Source organism: Aureococcus anophagefferens (genome assembly GCF_000186865.1).
Source record: "Aureococcus anophagefferens unplaced genomic scaffold AURANscaffold_5, whole genome shotgun sequence".
In the NCBI taxonomy this organism is placed as follows: Eukaryota; class Pelagophyceae; order Pelagomonadales; family Pelagomonadaceae; genus Aureococcus; species Aureococcus anophagefferens.
In genome coordinates this window covers 734468-740467 of record NW_008705565.1, presented here as the reverse complement: position 1 = coordinate 740467, position 6000 = coordinate 734468, and positions in this window count along the sequence as shown.

Below are 6000 nucleotides of genomic sequence, written 5' to 3'. Positions count from 1 at the left end.
CGCGCACGGAGGCGGACGCGGCGCGCGACCGGCTCCGGGCCGAGGCCGGCGCCGCGCGCGCGCGCGTGGCCGACGCGACGCCGGAGGTCACGCCGCCGCGGCCCGACGAGCGGCTGCTCGTGTGGTGCAACGAGACGGGCCTCGAGAACTACGTGGACCACGTCCTCGCCGTCGCGACGGACATCCACGACCTCCTCGAGATGACCGACGACGACGCCGACGAGCTCATCCAGGCCTCGAACATGCCGCGGCTCAAGGCGCGCCGCTTCAAGAAGGCGCTCGCGAAGCTCGGCGCCCCCGTCCGGCCCGCGAACTGAGTCGTCGCTAAGATATGGCGAAGGATGAGGGGCTCCCACGCCTTGGGTCTTAGTCTAGGTACGAAGGATCTCGAAGGAGCAGTCTCTGTGGGGATGCGCGCCTGCGCACGCCTCCGAATCGATGTCAACCATCTCGGCAACTTGACGTTCAGGCTTCAGCGCAAGCCTCCGATCGAGCCTAACGACGCGCCCAGTTTGCTTTGCGCTCGCGTCGACACTTGGCGTCGACGCGCCGGCGCTCGAGGCTCTCCCCCGATCTCGACGGCCACACGGAGTACGAGTGACCCCAAACACCCCCTGCGCACAAAAAAAAACATGTACGAGGGCCGGCTCCGCGCCCGGAAGGCGCGGCCGACGTCGGAGGACCGGCCCCTGGGGACGATCACGAACCGGAAGCGGGAGCGGCCGAGCGCGAAGCGCTACGACGGCGACGCGCCGCGGAACAGCACGCCGGAGATGCTCGCGCGCGTGCTGCGGCGCGCGACGGCCGCGGACCGGAGCTGGCTCTTCGAGTCGCTGCGGCGCGCGGACGAGGACGCGGGCGGCGCGGCGCGCGACGGCGGGCGCGTCGTGCGCGCCGACGGGTCCTGGAGCCGGCGGCGCAGCGCGCGCGTCGCCGCGCTCTGCGAGCGGCTCGGGCTCAAGGGCATCACCGCGAGCTCGCGCGACGGCGCCGCGGGCGTCGCGGGCATCCCGTACCACGCGGACCGCGGCGTCGTGGGAAAGCTCAGGGACGCCATGGCGGCTTTAGCGAGCGGGCCCGGCGGCCTCGGCGGCGACGGCGCGTCCGACCAGTCCGACGACACGGAGCGCGACACGCCGCCGCGGCCGCTCGTGCTCGCGCGGACCGAGAGCCCGTCGGGCGCGGCCGACAGCCCGCCGCCGCCGCCGCCGCCGCTCCACCGGGGCAACGCGCTGGCGCGCTGCGACTCCCTCGTGGACCGCATGGCCGGGGGCCTCCAGCTCACGAGCAGCCTCGGGTCGCGGAGCTCGTCGTTCTCGACCGTCGACGCGGCGCCCGAGGACCGGCCGCGGCCCAACAGCCTCGACGAGGGCTCCGCGCTCCGCCGCGCGGAGACGCTCATGACGCCGGGCCGCTACGACGCGCGCGCGAGGTCCTGGGACAGCGCCCAGGTCGCCGCGGCGCCCGCGACGCGCGCGCCGGACTTTCGCATGCTGAGCTTCGACTCCGCGGCGACGTCGCGCGCGGCGCCCGACTCGCAGCGCGGGTCCGACCTCTTCTCCGCGACGCGCTTCTCCCTCGGCACGGCGGCGACGACGGCGAGCCGGGGCGTCGACGACCGCCGCGACTCGCGGCGCATGTCCTGCGCGTCGGACTGGACCTTAGCCGCGCCGCCGGGGCGGGGCGGCTTCGGCGGCCGGCCCTCGGACGCGTCGGACGCGGGCCGCCGCGACTCGCGGCCCGCGGGGCGGCGGCCGCGGCTCCCGCTCTTCCCGTCCTTCTCGGAGTTCGACGACGACGGCAAGGCCGAGGACCGGGGCGACGCCGCGGCCGACGCGAAGGCGAGCCCGCGGCCGGAGCGCGCCGCCAAGGGCCTCCCGTCGGAGACGCCCGGCGCGCCGCGCCGCGAGGGCCGCGCGAGCGCGCCGCCGCGGTCCCACCCGTCGACGGCGGGCTCCGCGTCGTCGGGCGGCCGCCGCTCCTTCACGCCCCAGCACCCGCCGGCCGCCGGCCGCCTCTCGGCCGGCGAGCCCGCGTCGTGCGTCGCGACGCCGCAGCACCCGTCGGCCATGCCCGCGGGCCACGCCGCGCGCGGCGGCGGCGGCGCGCGGCGCAACTGCGCGGCCTGGGGCTCCCACCCGGAGTTCGGCGACTGGGGCGTCTCCGAGCCCGCGAGCCCCGACCGCATCGCGCGGCTCCGGGCGCAGCTCGACGCCGAGCTCGCGCGCCAGGCCGAGTTCTACGCGAAGCTCGACGACGACGCCAAGGCCTCCTCGAGCGTCACCTATTAGTCCGACCACACCCCCTTCTAAGACCCCCGCCACACGCGGTCAGGGGAGCTTGGAGCGGTTCGACGGCGGCGCGCCGACGACGTAGGTCGCGTAGGCGCCCCTGCCGCCGTTGTCGCCGTCCTCGGGCCACCAGTTGTCGACGACGGCCTGGACCTTGGCGCCCGCGGCCGCGTGGAGCGCCAGGGCCGGGTCGTGGGCCCCGTTGTCCGTGAAGACGTAGTCCTCGAAGGACCCGTCGCCGATCTTCGGGGACGTCTTGAAGCGCGCCGCGCGGACGACGCCGCAGATCTCGTTCACGTTCGCCGAGAGGGCGCGCGCGTAGCAGAGCAGGAAGTTGAGGAGCTCCGCGGCGACGGCGCCGCGGAGCGACGAGTCCGCGGCGTCGTCCGCGAAGACGTCGAGGATCATGGCGTGCGTCGCCGCGGACTCCGGCACGGCCAACTTGTCGCGGTCCTTCCACTGGGACTCCAACAGCGTCGGGATGTCGTCGACGAACTGGAAGAAGAGCACGCCCAGCAGCGCGCCGCCCTCGTGGAGCGCGAAGTTGAAGCGCGCGCGCTCCTTCAACCGCTTCTCCAACACGCTCCGCGGCGTCCGGAGCTCGAGGCCGCGGCAGCCCGCCTCGAGCGCGACGACGGCGTCGAGGTCGTCGAGCGTCGCGTGGCGGATCTTGTAGCCCCGGGGCTTGAAGTGGCTCAGCATGATGCGGCTCACGGACTCCGGGAACGTCCGGAGCGAGTGCGCGTCCGGGAACAGGCCCGCGGCCGCCGCGCAGACGAGCCACTGGGGCAGCGGCACGAGGTACTGGTGGCTCAACGTCTGGCAGCAGTCGAAGGCCAGGCTCACGCAGCGCTCCATCTCGTAGCCCGCGACGAGCGGCGGCAGCTGCCCGGCTTCCAGCACGCAGAGCCCGTGGAACCCGACCGCGTCGCTCCAGCGCTCGAGGTGCTCCACGAGGGACTGGAGCATGGTCTTGGGCGCGATGACGTCGCCGTCGTTCCTCACGTAGACGCCGCGCGTGTACATGCGGAACGCGTCGGCGTCGCGCTTCGGCGCGACGTAGGGCCGGTCGTGGTCCAGGAACGACCGCACGTGGAGCACGGAGTCGCGCGCGTAGCCCTTCTTCTCCAGCGCCTCCACCACAAAGGCCGGGTCGCCGATGTCGCCCCACTGGACCTCGAAGGGCACGCCCGCGCGCGCGAGCGTCGCCTTCGTCACCTCGAGCGACTCGTCGTTGAAGTCGACGCCGATGAGCGTGAGCGGGTGCTTGTCGAGGTGCTTGCCGCGCTTCGTCTGGTCCCGCACGTATTCGTAGAGCGTCAGCAACAAGCGCCCGTCGCCGCAGCCCATGTCCGCGACCGCGCGGGGCTGCTGCTCCAACGGCTCGTCGTTGAAGACGCGGCTCAGCAGCCCGTTGCACATGTGCTCGAAGAAGCGGCGGTGCTGGGCGCCCGACGCGACGACGTTGAGGACGCGGTCGACGTGGACCTCGTGGCCGTCGGCCTCCTGCGCCGCGAAGATGGACCCGTCGCCCTTGAGAATCTTCGGCAGCTCCTGGAACATGGGATAATACGAAATGGGCACGCCCGCGTTCAGCGCCGCCGCGAGGACGTAGGTGCCCTTGTAGGTGAGCTTCATCGTGCCCTTGTCGAGCCAGTCGAGGCGCCGGAAGATCTGGATGAGCGTCGGCGCCATGACCGGCACGGACTTCAAATTCAGATGCGTCGCCGCGAAGACCGCCGACGACGGGTGGAGGTGCATGCGCAGGTAGATGACGATGGGCGCCAGGTAGAACCCTTCTAGGAGCAGCTGCATCTTCGGGATCTTCGGGCCCTGGAGGTCCATCGTCGGGAAGACGTCGACGTCGTCGCGGAAGATGGACGCGAAGTCGAACTTGAGGTAGTCGGCGATGGGCTCGTAGGGGAGGCGGATGAGGTCGTTGAACACCTCCATGTCGACCTCGTACTGGACCTCGTCGCCCCACATGCTCCGCTCGCGGATGAAGCCGAGCGTGACGAGCGAGTTGATGAGCGACGTGCAGTAGCCCGGCCGCAGCTCGAGCTTCTCGGAGAGCTCGCGCACGTTGAAGGCCTGGAACTTGTGCATCCAGAGCGTGATGTTCACGTCGAGGTCCGCCATGGCGCTGCAGATGCTCAACAGGCAGAAGCCGTGCTGGAGGTACATGGGGATCGCGAGGAGGTCGCACTTGGCCATCTCGTCGAACATGTAGGGCTCCGGGTGGACGACGCGCTGGGGCACCTTCTGGCGGCCGCCCAGGCGCTTCTCCGGCGGCGGGATGAGGCCCGCGTCCATCTTTGCCTTCCAGATGCGCAGCGGGTTGTTCGGCAGCGGCTTGGGCTCGGGCCGGACGCAGGGCGGCGGCACGTACGCGGGCCACTTCGACTTCTTCGCCACCTTCTCCTTCTTCTTCTTCTTCGAGGGCGACGCGGGCGGCGACGGCGCCGCCGGGGGCTTGACACCGGTCGCTTTCGCGGGCGGCGCGGGCGGCTTCGCCTGGCGCGGCGCCGGCGGCCCGACGGCGTAGGACATGTAGACGCCGTTGCCGTCGTTGTCGCCGTCCTCGGGCCGCCAGTTGTGGACGACCTTGTGGAGCGTCGCGCCGGCCCGCGAGTGGAGGGCGAGGCCGCTGTCGTGGACGCCGTTGTTCCGGAGGCAGTACTTCTCGTACGTCTCGCCCTTGTCGGCGAACGCGCGGAAGTTCCGCGCGCGCGTGACGCCGCAGATCTCCGTGACGTTCCGCAGCACGCGCGCGTAGCACATGACGAAGTCCCGCAGCTCCTGGCCGATGGACCCGCCCATCGTCGACGACACCTGCGAGTCGACGAAGATGTCCAGGAGCTGGATCCGCGGGCCCGACTCCTTGCCGAGCGCGTCCTTCTTCTTCCACGTGCTCCGCAGGAGCGCGTCGACGTCGTCCAAGAACTGGAAGAAGACGACGCCGACGACGGCGCCGTCGCGCGTCATGACGAAGTTGCACGTCGGCCGGTCCGCGATGCGGCGCTCGATGACCGACGGCGCGGTGCGCATGTCCGGGTCCCAGGACTTGGCCTCGAGCTCGAGGCACCGCGTCAGGTCGCTCGGCCGCGCGTGGCGCACCTTGTACCCCCGCGGCTTGAAGTGGCTCAGCATGATGCGGCTCACGTTGTCCGGGAACGCGCGCAGCGACGTGACGTCCGGGAAGAGGCCCGCGCCCGCCGCGCAGAGCAGCCACTGGGGCAGCGGCACGAGGTACTGGTGGCTCAGGCTCTGGCAGTTGTCGAACGCCAGGCTCACGCACTGCTCCATGTGCTGCCCCGCGAGCCGCGCGGGGAGCTGGCCCGCCTCGAGGATGCACATGCCGTGGACGCCGACGGCGTCGCTCCAGCGCTCGAGGTGTTCGACCAACGACTGGAGCATCGTCGACGGGTCGATGATGGTGCCGTCGTTCTTGTTGTAGACGCCGTGGGCGTACATGGCGTAGTCGTCGCCGGGCCGCTTCGGGGCGATGTACGGCCGGTCGTGGTCGATGAACGTGCGCACGTGGAGCACGCTGTCGCGCGGGAAGCCCCGCTTCTCGAGCTCGTCCATGGCCGCGTCGGGGTCGCCGATGTCGCCCCACTGGACCTCGAAGGGGATGTTCCGGGACCCGAGGGTCTCCTTGGTCACGTCGAGCGACTCGTAGTTGAAGTCGATGCCGATGACCGTGAAC